Source organism: Peromyscus eremicus, chromosome 4 (assembly GCF_949786415.1).
Source record: "Peromyscus eremicus chromosome 4, PerEre_H2_v1, whole genome shotgun sequence".
Classification (NCBI taxonomy): domain Eukaryota; kingdom Metazoa; phylum Chordata; class Mammalia; order Rodentia; family Cricetidae; genus Peromyscus; species Peromyscus eremicus.
The window spans coordinates 152,975,599-152,996,504 of NC_081419.1; the positions used below are offsets into that span (position 1 = coordinate 152,975,599).

Genomic DNA, 20,906 nt, shown 5'->3' on the forward strand with positions numbered 1-20,906 from the left:
ATCTCAGGGTGCTGGGTTCGTGCCCCATGTTGGGCACCACATAATGTGAGAAGTCCATGGAGTCTGCTTAAAAGGTGAAGGAATTTATGGGAGTGGGGAGAAACTCACTACAGCATGGGAGATTTACTTTGGGTCCTGGAAAGCTGAAGTACAGTCCAACACTGTTCTGCCACTGAGATGGTCCGCACCATCCAGCCTACAAGTGAGAGGAGAGTGCAGCCTACAGGGCAGGTACTTCAAGGTCATAGGTAGGTAGGACAAGTTACCTGCTACATGTCTAGGGGTAGTGTTACAAGGTCATGGACAGAACAGCTATCCACTACACAGAGTGCTTAATTGGAATTTAAAAATCATTAAATAAAAATAAATTACAAAATTGGCAATATACAAAAATTAAAGGACCTCTAAAAACTAATCTAAGTTAAAAGGAAATGTTATAAGGAAAAGGCAGGCTGATCTGTATGAGTTTGAGGCCTTCCTGGTCCACATAGGAATTCTAGGCCAGTCAAGGCTACATAGTGAGACCTTGTCTCAAAAAACCAAAAAGAATTACTTTTAAAATAATTTTAGTTGTTATGTTAAAACTAAAGATAAGTTCTGAGGACAATTCCTTTCTGTCATCTACCTTTCTCTGACCTTGCCTCTTCCTCCTTGGTTTTCTAACAGGGCAAAATTTACAAAAATTATTACGGGTAGAGAGAAAAGAATTCTCATGTTATATTAAAAATTCCCAGCTGGGCGGTGGCGGCACACACCTTTAATCCCAGCTCTTGGGAGGCAGAGGCAGGTGGATCTCAGAGTTTGAGGCCAGCCTCGTCTACATAGTGAGTTCCAGGACTGCTACATAGAAAGACCCTGTCTAAAAAAATAAAAATATAAAAAAATTTTGGGGACTGGAGATATGGCTGAGAGTTTAAGATCATAAACTTCTCTTATGAGGAACTGAGTTTGGTTGCCAGCATTTAGGTTGAGTGATTTACAACTGCCTGTAATTCCAATTCTAGGGAAATCTGATGCCTCTGACTTTGAGAGTACCTGTACTCACATATACATACCTATACACAAAAATAAACATACACATAATTAAAAATAAACCTTAAAAATATCCCACTTGGGGGCTGGAGAGATGGCTCAGAAGTTAAGAGCACTGGCTGCTCTTTCAGAGGTTCTGAGTTCAATTCCCAGCAACCACATGGTGGCTCACAACCATCTATAATGAGATCTGGTGCTCTCTTCTGGCATGCAGACATACACTGTGTACATAATAAAAAAACAAAAAACAAATAAATAAATCTTAAAAAAAACATCCCATTTGTGGGGTTGGAGAGATGGTTCAGTGGTTAAGAGCACTGGCTGCTTTTCCAGAAGACTCAAGTTTGGTTCCCAGCATCCACATGGCAGCTCAACGTGTCTGCAACTCCAGTTCTAGGGAATCCAATGCCCTCATCTGGCCTCTGTGGGCACCAGGAACACAGGGTACACAGACATACATATAGGCAAAACACTCAAACTTAAAAAAGTCACATTTGTAAAAGCTACTTTCCTTTTGGAAGCTCATACTGACTCTTAGAAATATTTTCTTTCTCTGTCCCTCTTCTTAAATTTTAAAATATATTCTATGGTGATATTTTATTTGTATTAAAATGTTATTTGAGCCAGGTGGTGGTGGCGCACGCCTTTAATCCCAGCACTCGGGAGGCAGAGGCAGGCAGATCTCTGTGAGTTCGAGGCCAGCCTGGGCTACCAAGTGAGTTCCAGGAAAGGCACAAAGCTACACAGAGAAACCTTGTCTCAAAAAACCAAAAAAAAAAAAATGTTATTTGTATGTTAATAAATAAAGTTGCCTGGGGGTCAGAGCTATTAGCAAGCCATAGGAAAGCAGGGCAGTGGTGGTGTACGCTTGTAATCCCAGCACTTGGTAGGCAGAGCTAGGTAAGTCTCTGTGTGTTCAGGGATACAGCCAGTATTGGATACACATGCCTTTAATCTCAATACCAATCATGGAAAACCTGGAGGTCTATACAGACAGGCCGTGACGAGGCGGTCATGTGGTTGGGTTTACAACCAATGAGAAGGCAGAACAGAAATTCTATATAAGGACTTTAACACAGAAAGTAGCCCTGGTTCGGAGAGGTAGGACCACTGCAGGAGGAAGGGTAAGGTTTTAGCTCTTAGCTCTGACCTCTTGGCTTTCTTCTTTGTATTGGTTCTGTATTTCTTATTTAATAAGAAGGTTGGTTACATCTACATTTGGCACCCAATGTGACAAGAATCCACTAAAAACTGCTTGGCTTGGCTTGGCAGCAGGTCCGGTTTCTGGCCTGGGTGGCCTGACTCCCTAGCTCGGGCCCAGGTCTGACTGACCCACAGCTGTTGCTTCTTGCTTAAAGCTGGTGCTACAAACAACACAGGCCTGCCTTGCTGAACAGGGCCCCTGCCTGTAAAGCCAAGGCTTGACTCAGGTCAAGCGGTTACGCTTTCTTGCTCTTTCTCTCTCTCTCTCTGGATTCACACCTCGAATACCAGGTGGCTGTTTTGAAATTCCCTTGGATTTCTACTGTTCTATGCAGACTTGGTAAGTCAATTAACATATTTATTTAAAAGAGAATTTTTTTCTACATTAAAAAAATGGGCTTTATGTGTACATTGGAAGAAAATTGGGCTTTGTTTGAAATTTTAGGCACTCTGACAATGGAACAACTATATGAGAAGATTAATATTGATCAAATTATTCAGTTTATTACTTTTCTTATCCTCATTTTACTATTTAAAAAGATAGTCAATTTAAGTGCTAGGATAATAGTCTTAGAAAAACCTGTTAAACCTGTAAAAATGAATTATAGAGAAATTCAAATTCAGACAGAAGAAATTAACAATGAAGTTGTTTCAAAATTGGATCATAAGGTTACAGAAAGAAAGCCAGTTTTCACACAATCACCCTTAATTTATCCGGTAGCCATACAGCAGCTACCTGGTAAAGAGAATGAACAAAATGCTTGGATTCCAATTGAAATGTTAGACTTATGAAGATTTAAGGAGGCAATAGCATCTTATGGCATGCATTCCCCATATGTAAAGCAAATATTAAACACCTGGTCAGCTTGTAATAGGATTCTACCAAAGGACTGGCGGGATTTGGCACAGGCTGTTCTTGAACCCGGACAAAATCTCCAGTGGAAAATGTGGTTCAATAATGAGGCTAAAAATATAGAAAAAACAATGGAGGGATAAAGGAATACAAGTCTGCCAGGATCAGCTTATTGGAGAAAGCCAATATGCTTCAGTACAAACACAATGTTTATACGATGTCCAAACCCTAATTCTATGTTGAAAGGCAGCCTTGAATGCATGGGACAGAGTTGACGAACCAGGAAAAAAAACTGAGTTATTTACAAAGGTTATACAGGGCCCAAAAGAATCTTTCACAGATTGCTTACAAAGATTGACTTCAGCAGTACAGAGAATGGTCCCGAATTCAGAGGCTAGTCAGATAATAATTGAATCTTTGGCCTTTGAGAATGCAAATGCAGCATGCAAAAGAATAATCAGGCCGTTAAAGGCAAGATCTGCACCTTTGGGAGATTGGACTAGAGACACGGTTAATGTTGAAGCTCATGACCATGATGATATGTGGGTAGGAGAAGCAATTTCAAAAGGTTTGAGGAATGTTAGATGTTTTGGATGTGGAAAACAAGGACATTTGAAAAGGGATTGTAAACAGGTCATTCCTAGAAACAATATTTCTTCAAGGAACACTGGCAACAGAATGCCCCTTCCTTCTGGAGTATTCAGAATGTGTGGTAAGGGAAAACACTGGACCAACGAATGTAGATCAACAAGGGACAGACAGGGTAAGCTTTTGCCTCAGTCTTCGGGAAACTCCCAGAGGGGCCTCATGCAGGCCTCCATAGTAAATCCAGTTCAAACCTTTCCTGTAGTCGTAGAGGAAACCCCTACTCAAAGCAACTAAATAACCAAATGCCTATTGGAATAAGTCATGCTGGTTGGGAGGATGAAACAGAGAGAATAGGAAATTCAGGAGAAAACATAAAGAAAATTTTTTGGCAAACTTCTATTAATGAACAAAGACCAAAACTAACAATAAAAATAAATGGTGTTTTGTTGTCTGGTCTGGTAGACACAGGTGTGGATGTTACCATAATTGCACCAGAATTTTGGCATCCAACTTGGCCTCTTCAGGAGGTAAACGTTCAACTGTTAGGAATTGGGACATTATCTCAGGTGAAACAGAGTGCCAGATGGCTTGAATGTATAGGTCCAGAAGGACAGAGAGGAAAATTAAAACTATATGTAGCTAACATAGCTATGAACCTGTGGGGTCGAGACTTGTTACAACAATGGAATACTCAGATTAATATCCCTCCAATCTCAGAAACAAATCATAAATAGTACATGTTTCTGAGAGAAATATTAGAAGATATTATTCTAATGAGTGCTCACCAGCCATCCATGTCATACAAGAACAGGGCAAAACAATTGATGATCTTCCAAAAACACCAACAGCTCTACCTTTAAAATGGTCAACAGACAAGCCTGTATGGGTTCAGCAATGACCTTTAACAACAGAGAAACTCCAGGCTTTAGAAGAGCTGGTAGAAGAACAGTTAAATGCTCAGCATATTGAAGAATCAACCAGCCCTTGGAATTCTCCTGTATTTGTTATTAAAAAGAAATCTGGTAAATGGAGAATGGTAACAGACCTTAGAGCAATTAACAAAGTAATTCAACCAATGGGCTCTCTACAATCTGGAATTCCTTTGCCTACTCTGTTACCAAAAGGATGGCCTCTCATAGTTATTGATTTAAAAGACTGTTTCTTTTCAATACCCTTACCAGAAAAAGACAGAGAAAGATTTGCTTTCACAGTGCCTACTTATAATAATTCTCAACTGGTTAAAATATTTCATGGAAGGTTCTCCCATAGGGAATGTTGAATAGCCCAACTCTGTGCCAATATTTTGTACAACAGCCATTGGAAGTGGTATGTAAAAAATTTCCTAAATCTATAATTTATCATTATATGGATGATATTTTATTAGCTGACTCAAATGCAGATACTTTAGAAAGAATGTTTGAAGAGGTAAAGAAAATTTTGCCTTGCTGGGGATTACAAATTGCTCCTGAAAAGATACAAAGAAGAGATTCTATTAATTATTTAGGATATAAAATAGAACTACAAAAAATTAGACCTCAAAAGATGCAAATTAGGAGAGATAGACTACAGACTCTTAATGACTTTCAAAGATTATTTGGAGATATTTCTCATCTATGAACTATTGTTGGGGTAAAAAATGATGAACTGAATAATTTGTTTAAAACCTTAGAAGGTGCCAGGCGGTGGTGGCGCATGCCTTTAATCCCAGCACTCGGGAGGCAGAGCCAGGCGGATCTCTGTGAGTTCAAGGCCAGCCTGGGCTACCAAGTGAGTTCCAGGAAAGGCGCAAACCTACACAGAGAAACCCTGTCTCGAAAAACCAAAAAAAAAAAAAAAAAAAAAAAAACCTTAGAAGGTGACAAGGACTTAAATAGTCCAAGAGAATTATCACCTGAAGCTCAGAAAGAATTGGCCTTGGTAGAAAAGAAAGTACATGAAGGGCACGTAGATCGTATTGATCCAAAGCTGGATTGCCTTTTGGTTATTTTACCTTCTAGGCATTCTCCAACAGGAATATTAATGCAAAGGGAAGATATTATATTGGAATGGATATTTTTACCAAATAAACCAAATAAAAAAATTAAAAACTTTTGTGGAAAAAATCTCTGACTTGATTTGGAAAGGAAAATTGAGACTTTGTCAATTAGCAGGAATAGACCCAGTAGAAATTGTCATACCTTTAACTAAGGAGGATATTGAAAAATTATGGATAGAAAATGAAGCTTGGCAAAAAGCTTGCAGTAATTTTTTGGGAGAAATTAACAGCAAATATCCCAAAAGCGATAGAATTGATCTTATAAAGAGAGCTGATTGGATCTTGCCTCAAATTGTGTGGAAAAAACCCATATCTGGAGTTCGTACATTTTATACAGATGCCAACAAACAAGGAAAGGCAGGTTACAAATCAGAAAATTTAAGTAAAGTGATACAAAGTCCTTATAATTCAGTTCAAAAATCAGAATTATATGCTATTCTGTTGATATTAATGGATTTTTCAGAACCTCTCAATGTAGTAACTGACTCTCAGTATGCTGAAAGAGTAGTATTACATATTGAGACTGCAGAATTTATCCCTGATGCTTCAGAATTAACTTCACTATTTATTCAATTACAAGATACAATCAGGAAAAGGATTCATCCTTTATATGTAACTCACATTCGATCCCATACTGGTCTGCCAGGCCCTCTAGCACAAGGCCATGATGAGATTGACAAATTATTGATAGGAAATGTGCTGGAGGCCTCAGAATTTCATAAAAAAATGATGTCAATAGTAAAGGTTTAAAAAAGGATTTTTCCATAACCTGGCAACAAGCCAAAGAAATAGTAAAGAAATGTCCTACTTGTTCCTTCTACAATCAAACGCCATTACCAGCAGGATGTAACCCAAAGGGTACTCAGAGGAATGAAATCTGGCAGATGGACGTGTTTCACTTTGCAGAATTTGGAAAACTGAAATATGTACACCACACCATCAATACTTATTCAGGATTTCAATGGGCAACTGCTTTGAGTTCTGAAAAAGCTGATTCTGTAATCACTCATTTGCTGGAAGTTATGGCCATCATGGGTATACCTGCACAAATCAAAACTGATAATGCTCCATTGTATGTCTCTGTTAAAATGAAATGGTTTTTTGCTTATTGCAATATAAACCATGTTAGAGGTATACCACATAATCCTACAGGTCAAGCAGTTATAGAAAGATCAAACAGAACTCTAAAGGATATGCTAAATAAACAGAAAGGGGTAACAAAAACCCCCAGAAATAGACTGCATAATGCTCTATTAACTTTGAATTTTCTTAATGCCAATGAGAAAGGAACAACAGCTGCAGAGAGACATTGTATAATAGAAAAAACTACAAAATTAAATCAACCTATATACTTTAAGGATGTGTTGACCTCAGAATGGAAACCAGGGCATGTGTTACATTGGGGATGAGGTTTTGCTTTTATTTCTACAGGAGAGGATAAGCTGTGGGTACCATCAAAATTGATAAAGGTTCAATTTGAACAAGAGAGACCTCTTAATTAGAGGAGGTGGTAGTTCATCAACTAGCATGAACATCCAATTTAAACTAACTTATACCAGTAACACATACCTTTTCATTTAATCAGATAATAACTTGCCAAAAAGGAACATCCCCAAAATTAGTCTTGGGGAAAGGTTTTTGTTTTTGTCTTTTAGGAGAATGAAGGTTAAGGAATCTGAAGAACACTGGACAAATGAGACAACTGAAGAAAAGGGACAAATCATCTATCCCAGGAAACAGAGTGAAATGGCATATGGGTATGTTATCTAAAAAATTTTATATCTTCCTAAATGTTTGTTTCTGCTTTTCTTTAAAGATTTAACACTATTAGTCTTCTAATAGTCCCAGTTCAATTAAAATTTAAAGCTGACTTTGGAGTTGGAGAATGGCTCTCTCCTTCTTTAAACTCAAGCATGTTGTTAAAAGGAAAATGCAAACTCCCTGTATCATTCCAGAAGAAAAGAGCCATCTTCTCCTATGGGACAGGAGAAAAGCCAAATTAATTAAGGGACTATTCTATTACTAATCTCAACTCTTTGATTCTATTCTGATTCTTTAAACTTTTCTTAAAGTATGAATTTTATATCAAAATTTACAAGATTAATATATAGAGAGATATATACATTTTAAACTTTGTTAAGATATGAATAGTCTTTTAGAGTACTAATTAATTCTAAAAAGAAAAACGGCTTCAATTACCTGCATATATATGTCTTTGTGTTCGAGTCTCTTATCAGTTTTTTTGCAGGAAATCACAGCCAGGCCTAACATCAACTGAAGTGTCCAGGAAGAAGATGGGGCCCCACAACAACAACAATTCCACATGGACAATGATAACATCACTAAGCTGACAAACATCATATACAGATCAGCTTTGAACTACAAAGTGCTCAGAGCAATTTTGAGAGAGCTAGCTGAGATGATCCAGTCTCAAAGACTACTTGAATAAGGATTTGAGGTAAACCCTGAACTTTGGCATTATACACAGACTGGATAATGAAGGATATAGTTACCTTTCCTAGAATTTGACAATTAACCTAAAATTTTTCTTTTCAGGATAAAGATACCTTCGCCCATACACAGCAGGAAGCAATTTTAAGAATACGACGCCCACATTCCCAAAGAGGTGGTATGGGGCGGGTGTTTTTTTTTGGTCTTTTAATGGATTTTGGGTCTGGAATAATTTTCATTGATTAAGGGGGTTGGTTACAAGTTGTTGTCAAGGATGAGGAAAAGGGCTAAGCAAAGGAGATTAGATTTAAGGTTCTTGTTTAAAAAAAAGGAAAAGAAAAAGACAATTACTAGTTTTAAATACTTTACATTGGATTGGATTGTTTTATATTGTATACAAATTATATATATTGAAATTGATATTGTTAGAAAATGCTATATGTATATTTCTAATTGTACTTATACTGTTCATTTAACAATGTAATGCAATTTTCTGATCCTTGAATGTTGTTATTACCAACTATTAGGATATAAAGAAATGAAAGTTAGTAGTTAGACATTATAATAGAACTTGTAGTCATATTAGGTATGTTTTCAAGATTGAGTAGATATATTTTAGATAGACAGGTTATCTTCAAACCCTTCAGAGATCTACAGAATATGGCATTTAAAATGTTTTAATAACTTAGAAAATTTTTCTTTTTTGTTATGACTATGAGACATGTCGGCTCCTGGCAGTACCAATCTACTTCAGAGAAAATATGGGCATTGAAAAAACTGCAATTGGAGTTAACTTTCATTGTGGCAAAAGTTAGCCACTGGACAACAAAGTATCCTTGAATCAACTGACAAACAGGACAGACAGGACATGAAACAAAGGACTACTGATTCTTGTCAAAACTAGTGTGGTTATGGCTTTATCAAAAGGCATCTTCTGAGGCCAGGACAATATGGCACCATCCCTGAAGTGGCCTTCACAATCCGGGAAAGGTACAGTGCCCTTTTCTTCGAAGGCAGCTGAACAGGCAGTGGGCCGATGGCTTCTGATGTGCAATGGGACAGTAGCTGAAACAGTTATTCTTGAAGAGTAATTAAGCTCATGCCTCTCAATAGTAGAATGGCATTTAATACAGGGGTGTGTAGAAGAATGGGATGCTGAAATGAAGCCACGTACACACATAGCCAAGAAGAATGGACAGCTGAATTAAAAAACCATCAACAATTTCCAGAATTTAAAATCCTGAATCATGACACGACACTAGTGGAATTCAAGTGTTTCTGGTATATAGACTGCTCTCACCCAATGTGAGGTTGAACTGTTGACCTTGTGTACATCCTACTTCACAAGTGAGTCTGTCAGATACGCTAAGCCTATAGGCTAAAGATGATGCCCCAATACTGCGGAGAAACCTCAGATGACTGTCCAGGCAGCTGGCTGTTTCTGTCAACTCACAATTTTTTGGAAGTTGCTTGCATGTACTTCCTGTTTTTATTTTTGTTAGCTAATATTATTTCCTTCTTGGGTCTCTGAGGGAGTTGAAGATTAGTTAGTTATAGCTGAAGATTAATTAGGATAGAAAGTGAATTAGATACAATAGGATAGATAATGGAATTATTTTCTCTGAATTTGTCAAATACAAATGAACTAGACATTGTTTAGGTATTTATTACTTGTATATATTGTATATAGTTATTGTACTTTTGTATATAGTTTTTCTTATGTTAGTATAAGCTTTTTTCCTATTTTCTTTTTATTAAAATAGAAAAGGGGAAATATGGCGATATTTTATTTGTGTTAAAATGTTATTTGTATGTTAATAAATAAAGTTGCTTGGGTGTCAGAGCTATTAGCAAGCCATAGGAAATCAGGGCAGTGGTGGCGTATGCTTGTAATCCCAGCACTTGATAGGCAGAGCTAGGTAAGTTCTCTGTGTGTTCAGGGATACAGCCAGTATTGGATACACATGCCTTTAATCTCAATACCAATCATGGAAAACCTGGAGGTCTATACAGACAGGCGGTCATGTGGTTGGGTTTACAACCAATGAGAAGGCAGAACAGAAATTCTATATAAGGACTTTAACACAGAAAGTAGCCCTGGTTCGGAGAGGTAGGACCACCGCAGGAGGAAGGGTAAGGTTTTAGCTCTTAGCTCTGACCTCTTGGCTTTCTTCTTTGTATTGGTTCTGTATTTCTTATTTAATAAGAAGGTTGGTTACATCTACAATATTCTTTTTTTTTTCTTTTTTGGTTTTTCAAGATAGGATTTCTCTGTGTAGCCTTGGCTGTCCTGGAACTTGCTCTGAAGTATATTCTATTTAGTTTTAAAAAATTATACTTCCTTACCTGCTCTGTCTCTGTATCTCTTTGTGTCTGTCTGTTGCTCTCTCTGTCTCTGTCTTTCTCTATATGCCACATGTATTTGGGTAACCCTGGATGCCAGAAGAGGGTGTTGGAATCCCTGGAGCTGAAGGTGCAGTTAGATATAAGCTGCTTGCCATGTGTGCTGGGACCTGGTCCTCTGCAAAAGCAGCAAATGCTCTTAAGTCCTGAACCATCTCCTCAGCCCCTCTGTTTTCTCCTTGAGCAGCTTTCTTTCTCTTAACCCTCCTGCTTATGCTTATTTTTAAATATCTTTATTATACTGATTAGTCCTAAGTCTTTTCAGTGTCAAAGCCAGTGCTTCTGGTTTGATCTTAGTTAAGATCCCTAAGTCTAGGGAAACTCCTCAGGCTGCTAAAGCTGAGGCAATATAGACAATATAGAGTTATGTCACTTGTCTCCTCATCACTATCATTTTGGAAGCTCATGCTGAGATTCAACTTAAAGTATTGTTAGTGAATGTGCCAGACTATCAGTGACTGATCTGTCCTGATAAGTCGTGGTTTGCATATTGCTGCAAGCCATAATTACCCCTTTGCATTGTGCATTAGCATTTTCAAAAGCCAGATATTCAATTATTATCTGTCTGGCTTCTGAATTTGGTATCATTCTATTTAATGCTGAAAACAACCTTTGTAAGAAATCAGTGAAGGTTTCTTTTGGACCCTGTATAACATTTGTAAATGACTCGATTTTCCTTCCTACTTCTTCAATTCTGTTCTAAGCATTTAAGGCTGACATTCAGCATAAAGCCATGGTGTGGTCATCATATAGAGATTGCCTTTCTACATTAGCATAATCTCCTTCTCCAAGAAGTTGATCTTGGGAGATTTCCATACCTCTAGCACTACTTCATTGTTGTTCAATGGTCTTAGCCTCATCCTTCCACCAGATCCTCCATTGTAACTGGGGACCAGCTTCTAAGATAGCTGTAACCAAATCTCTCCAGTCTTGAGAGATAATTCTATTATAAGTTGACCAGGAGTTTAGTATCTGCTTCACAAACAGGGAATGCATACCATATGATACTATAGCTTCTTTGAATCTCCTCAAATCTAACATTTTCACAGGAGTCCAGTCAGCTCTTACACAGCCTTGAGCATTTGGCAGTTCCTGTAAGGTTACTGGATAGATTAAGGTTGACTGTTTGAAAACCTTAGGCTTTTTTCTGTAACCTTATAATGCAATGCTGAGATTAGTTCACCTTTAAATTCCTCTGTCTGGGTCTGAATTTCTCTATGATCTGTTTTAACAAGTTTTTTTAAAATTTTTATCTTGGCACTCACATTAACCAACTTTTTAAAATGATAAAACAGAAATAATCAAACCAATATTTATAATTAACATTACATAAATTCCATCTACATTAATTATCCTCTCATTTAGTTGTTCCATTTCCAGACTGTCAATTGTATTATCAAAGACCAAATTCCCTCCATTGTAAAATGTTTCCCATTTTTTAATGGGGGGGGCACATGGCATGGAGATTCTTTTTTTAACTAATTTCTCCCTTTAAGAATTCCCAACTGTTTCACCAAATCTGCTGATAATGACAATTCAGATGTGAGGCTGACTGCTTCTGCATAGAACAGTAGAAGCCTGAGTGGGTTTCAAGGCAGCTATCTAGTATGGTAGCAGCTCAAGAGGGGGATCTAGGCAGAACCCACAACCCACCAGGAGAGAAGCCAAAGAGCCAGTTGTCTGCACAAAGGAATTCGAGAAAGCAGCTAACTCCTATGGCTTTTGGAGCCCAAAAAAACTAATGGAGTTTGTTGCAGAGAGGCTACAACAAAAACTTAGCCAGCGGGTTAGGGACTCTGGCCTGCTGTGGGATGTATGGCAAATGTGTTGCTAATTAATCAATAAAACACTGATTGGCCGTTGGCTAGGCAGGAAGTATAGGCGGGGCAAGGAGGAGAATAAAGCTGGGAAGTGGAAGGCTGAGTCAGAGAGACACTGCCAGCCGCCACGATGAGAAACAGCTTGTGAAGATGCCGGTAAGCCACGAGCCATGTGGCAAGGTATAGATTAATGGAAATGGATTAATTTGAGCTGTAGTTAGCAAGAAGCCTGCCACGGCCATACAGTTTGAAAGCAACATAAGTCTCTGTGTTTACTTGGTCGGGTCTGAGAGGCTGTGGGACTGGCAGGTGAAAGAGATTTGCCCTGACTGTGGGCCAGGCAGGAAAATTCAAGCTACACTGGCCCATGTGGGTGGAAACTCCAGCTGTAGGTCCGGGACCTACAAGGCCACAGACAAGTGACTTTTTTGTGAATTAGTGCCCCACACATTGGATGCCAAATGTTGTTTGAATTTTAGATGGTCTTTGAATAAAAAACCAGAGCCGGATATCAGGGTGAAGGCTGAAAGATCAGAGAAGCAGAGCAGCCAGCCACTTGTTCTTACCTCTATGAAATCCTTAGTCTAAAAAGAGTGAGTTCCTGTTTCCTCACACCTTATACCATTCTCTGCCCTGCTATATTACTTCCTGGGATTAAAGGCATGTGTGCTTCCCAGTACTGGGATTAAAGGTGTATGCCACCACTGCCTGGCTCTGTTTACAGTGTGGCCTTGAACTCACAGAGATCCAAATGGATCTCTGCCTCCCAAGTGATAGGAGTAAGGGTGTATGCCACCACTGCTTGACCTCTATGTCTAATCTAGTGGCTGGCTCTGTCCTCTGATTTTCAGACAAGTTTATTAGGGTACACAATATATCACCACAGTTGCATTTGTTTAACTCTGTGAAGCTGTGTTACTTTGCCTGTCTAAAACACCTGATTGGTCTAATAAAAAGCTGAATGAACAATAGCAAGGCAGGAGAAAGGATAGGTGGGGCTGGCAGGCAGAGAGGATAAATAGGAGAAGAAATCTGGGAGGAGAGATCAAGGGGCAAGAAAAAAAAGGAGAGAAGGACATTGGAGGCCAGCCACCCAGCTACACAGAAAGCCACAGAGTAAGAAGTAAAGAAAGGTATACAGAAATAGAGAAAGATAAAAACCCAGAGGCAAAAGATAGATGGGATAATTTAAGTTAAGAAAAGCTGGCTAGAAACAGCCAAGCTAAGGCTGGGTACTCATAAAAAAGAATAATCCTCCATGTGATTTATTTAGGACCTGGGTGGTAGGCCCTACAAAGAGTAAAGAGCCAAAAGAGTTATTAAAAAAACAACTACAAGCCGGGCGGTGGTGGTTCACACCTTTAATCCCAGCACTCTGGGAGGCAGAGGCAGGTAGATCTCTGTGAGTTCAAGGCCAGCCTGGTCTACAAAGTGAGTTCCAGGACAGGCTCCAAAGCTACACAGAGAAACAAACAAACAAACAAACAAACCCCAAAAAACAACCAAACCAAACCAAACCAAAACCAAAACAAACAAAAAAACCCACTACAGTTTCTTACCTTTACCAGTAACAAAAATGCTGGAGAGTCTAATAACAAAGCTGTTACCATTGTCATCTCTCAATGTGAACCACATCAGAAGGGCCTGGATCTTCCTCTCTGTTGACGATAACACCAATTCTTCCCAAGTTAGCATTCCCAGTCACCACACACAGGTTAGTAGTGTCAAATTTGATGAAGTCAGTTATCTTGCTTGTCTCCAAATCAGACTGAATGGTATCATTCAACTTGATGAGGGGGTCAAGGTAGCAAATGGTTTGAACATCATGGGTCACCATATATGAAATTATTTTTGTGCCCACAAAGATCTTTCTTACTTTGAAAAACTTGCCCTTAAGTGCCCGTTGGTGTCATAGATCAGACAGAAGTTCTCTCCAGTCTTGTCAATGCTCATGACATCTAAGAACCCAGTATGGTATGTTATATCAATCCTGACTTTGCCAACAATCTTAATGAAAATTAAGCAAAATTTTTTTACTTCCTCTCCTGTCAAGGCACATAAGTCTGTTCCTTAGGAAAATGATAAAAGGTAGAGATTCTTTCAGCTTGTGCGAACCAGTGGATGGACGAGGAGTAAACACGAAGGTCTGTTTATTCAGTATCCAATGTTTTGGAACTGTGATGTCTCTTGGGAGCATGAACCATGCCTACACTTGTTCCCTTTCTTTCCTGCCTGTCTTCTCTGTTTTCATCATATCATATTATTCTGATTATTATTATTTTGTTTTGTTTTTAAGACAGGGTCTTGTAAGCGGATTTTTCTGTTCCACTAGCCAACTCCCAAATAACCACACAGAGACTTATTAATTATGAAAGCTCAGCTGATAGCTTTGGCTTATTTCTAACTAGCTCTTATAACTTAAATTAACCCATTATTAATTTACTTTCTCCCTCGTGGCTCTAATACCTCATCTCCATAGTGCCCATACTGCTAGCTCTGCATCTCATGGTGTCTCCTTTCTTCTTCCCAGCATCCTCTCTGTCCCGAATATCTTGCCTAGCTATTGGCTGTTCAGCTTTTCATTAAACTGTAGATGTAACCAACCATCTTATTAAATAAGATACACAGAGCCGATTCAGAGAAGAAAGCCAAGAGGTCAGAGCTAAGAGCCTCACCCTTCCTGCTTCAGCGATCCTCTTCAGTCAAGAGAGCTCTCCGAAAGGGACCTACTTCCTGTGTGTATGTCTTTATATAGTCTAGCTGTTCTGCCTTCTCATTGGTTGTAAACCTAAACATGTGACTGCCTTGTCACTGCCTGTATGTACCGCCCTCCAGGTCCTTAAAGGCGTGCGCCACCACCGCCACGCACTTGCTATGGCTCTAAAACTCTGACCCCCAGGCAACTTTATTTATTAACATACAATTAAAATCACATTTCAGTACAAGTAAAATACCACCACATTTCCCCTTTTCTATTTTAATAAAAAGGAAAAAAAAAGAAAAAGGTTATAACTAACAAAAGAAAAACTACATACAAAAGTACAATAACTATATATAATATATACAAATAATAAATGTCTAAACAATGTCTAGTCCATTTGTATTTGACAAATTCAGAGATAATAATTTCATTATCCTATTTTGTTAAGTCCAAAATGTATCTAATTCACTTTCTATCCTAATTAATCTTCAACTATAACTAACTAACCTTTAACTATAACTAACTAATCTTCAACTCCCTCAGAGACCCAAGAAGGAAATAGTATTAGCTAACAAAAATAAAAACAGAAAGTGCATGCAAGCAACTTCCAAAAAATTTGTGAGTTGACAGAAACAGCCAGCTGCCTGGACAGTCACCTGAGGTTTCTCCGCAATGCTGGGGCATCATCTTCAGTCTATAGGCTTAGCATATCTGACAGACTCATTTGTGAAGTAGGATGTACACAAGGTCAACAGTTCAACCTCACATTGGGTGAGAGCAGTCCATATACCAGAAACACCTGAATTCCACTAGTGTCATGTCATGATTCAGGATTTTAAATTCTGGAAATTGTTGATGGTTTTTTAATTCAGCTGTCCATTCTTCTTGGCTGTGTACATATGGCTTCATCTCAGCATCCCGTTCTTCTCCACATCCCTCTATCAAATGCCAGTCTACTATTGAGAGGCGTGAGCTTAGTTACTCTTCAAGAATAACTGTTTCAGCTGCTGTTCCATTGCACATCAGAAGCCATCAGCCCACTGTTCAGCTGCCTTCGAAGAAAAGGGCACTGTACCTTTTCCGAGTTGCGAAGGCCACATCAGGGATGGTGCCATATTGTCCTGGCCTCAGAAGATGCCTTTTGATAAAGCCATAACCATGATTGTTTAGGCAAGAATCAGTAGTCCTTTGTTTCATGTCCTGTCTGTCCATTTTGTCAGCAGTTGATTCGAGGATACTTTGTTGTCCAGTGGCTAACTTTTGCCACAATGAAAGTTAACTCCATAAGCAGTTTCTTCAATGCCCATATTTTCTCTGAAGTAGATTGGTACTGCCAGGAGCCGACATGTCTCATAGTCATAACAAAAAAGAAAAATTTTCTAAGTTATTAAAACATTTTAAAGGCCATATTCTGTAGTTCTCTGAAGGGTTTGAAGATGACCTATCTAAAATATATCTGCTCAATTTTTAAAACATATCTAATATGACTACAAGTTCTATTGTAATGTCTAACTACTAACTTTCATTTCTTTATATCCTAATAGTTGTTAATAATAACATTCAAGGATCAGAAAATTGCATTGTTAAATGAACGATATAAGTACAATTAGAAATATACATATAGCATTTTCTAACAATATCAGTTTCAATATATATAATTTGTATACAATATAAAACAATCCAATCCAATGTAAAGTATTTAAAACTAGTAATTGTCTTTTTCTTTTCCTTTTTTTTAAACAAGAACCTTAAATCTAATCTCCTTTGCTTAGCCCTTTTCCTCATCCTTGACAACAACTTGTAACCAACCCCCTTAATCAATGAAAATTATTCCAGACCCAAAATCCATTAAAAGACCAAAAAAAACCACCCGCCCCATACCACCTCTTTGGGAATGTGGGCGTCGTATTCTTAAAATTGCTTCCTGCTGTGTATGGGCGAAGGTATCTTTATCCTGAAAAGAAAAATTTTAGGTTAATTGTCAAATTCTAGGAAAGGTAACTATATCCTTCATTATCCAGTCTGTGTATAATGCCAAAGTTCAGGGTTTACCTCAAATCCTTATTCAAGTAGTCTTTGAGACTGGATCATCTCAGCTAGCTCTCTCAAAATTGCTCTAAGCACTTTGTAGTTCAAAGCTGATCTGTATATGATGTTTGTCAGCTTAGTGATGTTATCATTGTCCATGTGGAATTGTTGTTGTTGTGGGGCCCCATCTTCTTCCTGGACACTTCAGTTGATGTTAGGCCTGGCTGTGATTTCCTGCAGAAAACTGATAAGAGACTCGAACACAAAGACATATATAGGCAGCTAATTGAAGTCTTTTTTCTAGAATTAATTAGTACTCTATATGACCATTCATATCTTAACAAAGTTTAAAATGTAGATATATATCTATATATCTATATATATTAATCTTGTAAGTTTTGATATAAAATTTATACTTTAAGAAAAGTTTAAAGAATCAGAATAGAATCAAAGAGTTGAGATTAGTAATAGAATAGTCCCTTAATTAATTTGGCTTTTCTCCTGTCTCATAGCAGAAGATGGCTCTTTTATTCTGGCATGATACAGGGAGATTGCATTTTCCTTTTAACAACATGCTTGAGTTTAAAGAAGGAGAGAGCCATTCTCCAACTCCAAAGTCAGCTTTAAATTTTAATTGGACTGGGACTATTAGAAGACCAATAGTGTTAAATCTTTAGAGAAAAGCAGAAACAAACATTTAGGAAGACATAAAATTTTTTAGATAATATATACCCATACGCCATTTCACTCTGCTTCCTGGGATAGATGATTTGTCCCTTTTCTTCAGTTGTCTCATTTGTCCAGTGTTCTTCAGATTCCTTAACCTTCATTCTCCTAAAAGACAAAAACAAAAACCTTTCCCCAAGACTAATTTTGGGGATGTTCCTTTTTGGCAAGTTATTATCTGATTAAATGAAAAGACATGTGTTACTGGTATAAGTTAGTTTAAATTGGATGTTCATGTTGGTTGATGAGCTATCACCTCCTCTAATTAAGAGGTTTCTCTTGTTCAAATCGAACCTTTATCAATTTTGATGGTACCCACAGCTTATCTTCTCCTGTAGAAACAAAAGCAAAACCTCGTCCCCAATGTAACACATACCCTGGTTTCCATTCTGAGGTCAGCACATCCTTAAAGTATATAGGCTGATTTAATTCTGTAGTTTTTTCTATTATCCAATGTCTCTCTGCAGTTGTTGTTCCTTTCTCATTGGCATTAAGAAAATTCAAAGTTAATAGAGCATTATGCAGTCTATTTCTGGGGGTTTTTGTTACCCCTTTCTGTTTATTTAGCATATCCTTTAGAGTTCTGTTTGATCTTTCTATAACTGCTTGACCTGTAGGATTATGTGGTATGCCTGTAATATGCTTTATACTGTAATAAGCAAAAAACTGTTTCAATTTAACAGAGACATATGATGGAGCATTGTCAGTTTTGATTTGTGCAGGTATACCCATGATGGCCATAACTTCTAGCAAATGAGTGATTACAGAATCAGCTTTTTCAGAACTCAAAGCAGTTGCCCATTGAAATCCTGAATAAGTATCGATAGTGTGGTGTACATATTTCAGTTTTCCAAATTCTGCAAAGTGAAACACATCCATCTGCCAGATTTCATTCCTCTGAGTACCCTTTGGGTTACATCCTGCTGGTAATGGTGTTTGATTGTAGAAGGAACAAGTAGGACATTTCTTTACTATTTCTTTGGCTTGTTGCCAGGTTATGGAAAAATCCTTTTTAAAACCTTTACTATTGACATGATGGTTTTTTATGAAATTCTGAGGCCTCCAGCACATTTCCTATCAATAATTTATCAATCTCATCATTGCCTTGTACTAGAGGGCCTAGCAGACCAGTATGGGATCGAATGTGAGTTATATATAAAGGATGACTCCTTTTCCTGATTGTGTCTTGTAATTTAATAAACAGTGAAGTTAATTCTGAAGCATCAGGGATAAATTCTGCAGTCTCAATATGTAATACTACTCTTTCAGCATACTGAGAGTCAGTTACTATGTTGAGAGGTTCTGAAAAATCATTAATACCAACAGAATAGCATATAATTCTGATTTTTGAACTGAATTATAAGGACTTTGAACCATTTTACTTAAATTTTCTGATTTGTAACCTGCCTTTCCTTGTTTGTTGGCATCTGTATAAAATGTACGAACTCCAGATATGGGCTTTTCCCATACAATTCGAGGCAAGATCCAATCAGCTCTCTTTATAAGATCAATTCTATCGCTTTTGGGATATTTGCTGTTAATTTCTCCCAAAAAATTACTTCAAGCTCTTTGCCAAGGTTCACTTTCTGTCCATAATTTTTCAATGTCCTCCTTAGTTAAAGGTATGACAATTTCTGCTGGGTCTATTCCTGCTAATTGACGAAGTCTCAATTTTCCTTTCCAAATCAAGTCAGAGATTTTTTCCACATAAGTTTTTAATTTTTTGTTTGGTTTATTTGGTAAAAATATCCATTCTAATATAATATCTTCCCTCTGCATTAATATTCCTGTAGGAGAATGCCTAGAAGGTAAAATAACCAAAATGCAATCCAGCTTTGGATCAATACGATCCACGTGCCCTTCATGTACTTTCTTTTCTACCAAGGCCAATTCTTTCTGAGCTTCAGGTGATAATTCTCTTGGACTATTTAAGTCCTTGTCACCTTCTAAGGTTTTGAACAAATTATGCAGTTCATCATTTTTTACCCCAACAACAGTTCATAGATGAGAAATATCTCCAAATAATCTTTGAAAGTCATTAAGAGTCTGTAGTCTATCTCTCCTAATTTGCACCTTTTGGGGTCTAATTTTTTGTAGCTCTATTTTATATCCTAAATAATTAATAGAATATCCTCTTTGTATCTTTTCAGGAGCAATTTGTAATCTCCAGCAAGGCAAAATTTTCTTTACCTCTTCAAACATTCTTTCTAAAGTATCTGCATTTGAGTCAGCTAGTAAAATATCATCCATATAATGATAAATTATAGATTTAGGAAATTTTTTACGTATCACTTCCAATGGCTGCTGTACAAAATATTGGCACAGAGTTGGGCTATTCAACATTCCCTGTGGGAGGACCCTCCATTGAAATCTTTTAACCAGTTGAGAATTATTATAAGTAGGCACTGTGAAAGCAAATCTTTCTCTGTCTTTTTCTGGTAAGGGTATTGAAAAGAAACAGTCTTTTAAATCAATAACTATGAGAGGCCATCCTTTTGGTAACAGAGTAGGCAAAGGAATTCCAGATTGTAGAGAGCCCATTGGTTGAATTACTTTGTTAATTGCTCTAAGGTCTGTTACCATTCTCCATTTACCAGATTTCTTCTTAATAACAAATACAGGAGAATTCCAAGGGCTGGTTGATTCCTCAATATCCTGAGCATTTAACTGTTCTTCTACCAGCTCTTCTAAAGTCTGTAGTTTCTCTGTTGTTAAAGGCCATTGCTGGACCCATACAGGCTTGTCTGTTGACCATTTTAAAGGTAGAGCTGTTGGTGTCTTTGGAAGATCATCAGTTGTTGTGCCCTGTTCTTGTATAATATGGATGGCTGGTGACCATTCAGAATATTGCCTTCTAATATTTTTCTCAGAAACATGTGCTAGTTTATGATTTGTTTCTGAGATTGGAGGGATGTTAATCTGAGTATTCCATTGTTGCAACAAGTCTCGACCCCACAGGTTCATAGCTATGTTAGCTACATATGGTTTTAATTTTCCTCTCTGTCCTTCTGGACCTATACACTCGAGCCATCTTGCACTCTGTTTCACCTGAGATAATGTCCCAAT

The 20,906-nt window shown here is 37.7% G+C and overlaps 1 pseudogene; it reads right to left on the bottom strand.

Annotated features, from left to right (window-relative positions):
* Positions 1 to 13,930: 13,930 nt before the first annotated feature.
* On the bottom strand, positions 13,931 to 14,582 carry LOC131907930 (small ribosomal subunit protein eS4-like; annotated as a pseudogene).
* Positions 14,583 to 20,906: the final 6,324 nt, after the last annotated feature.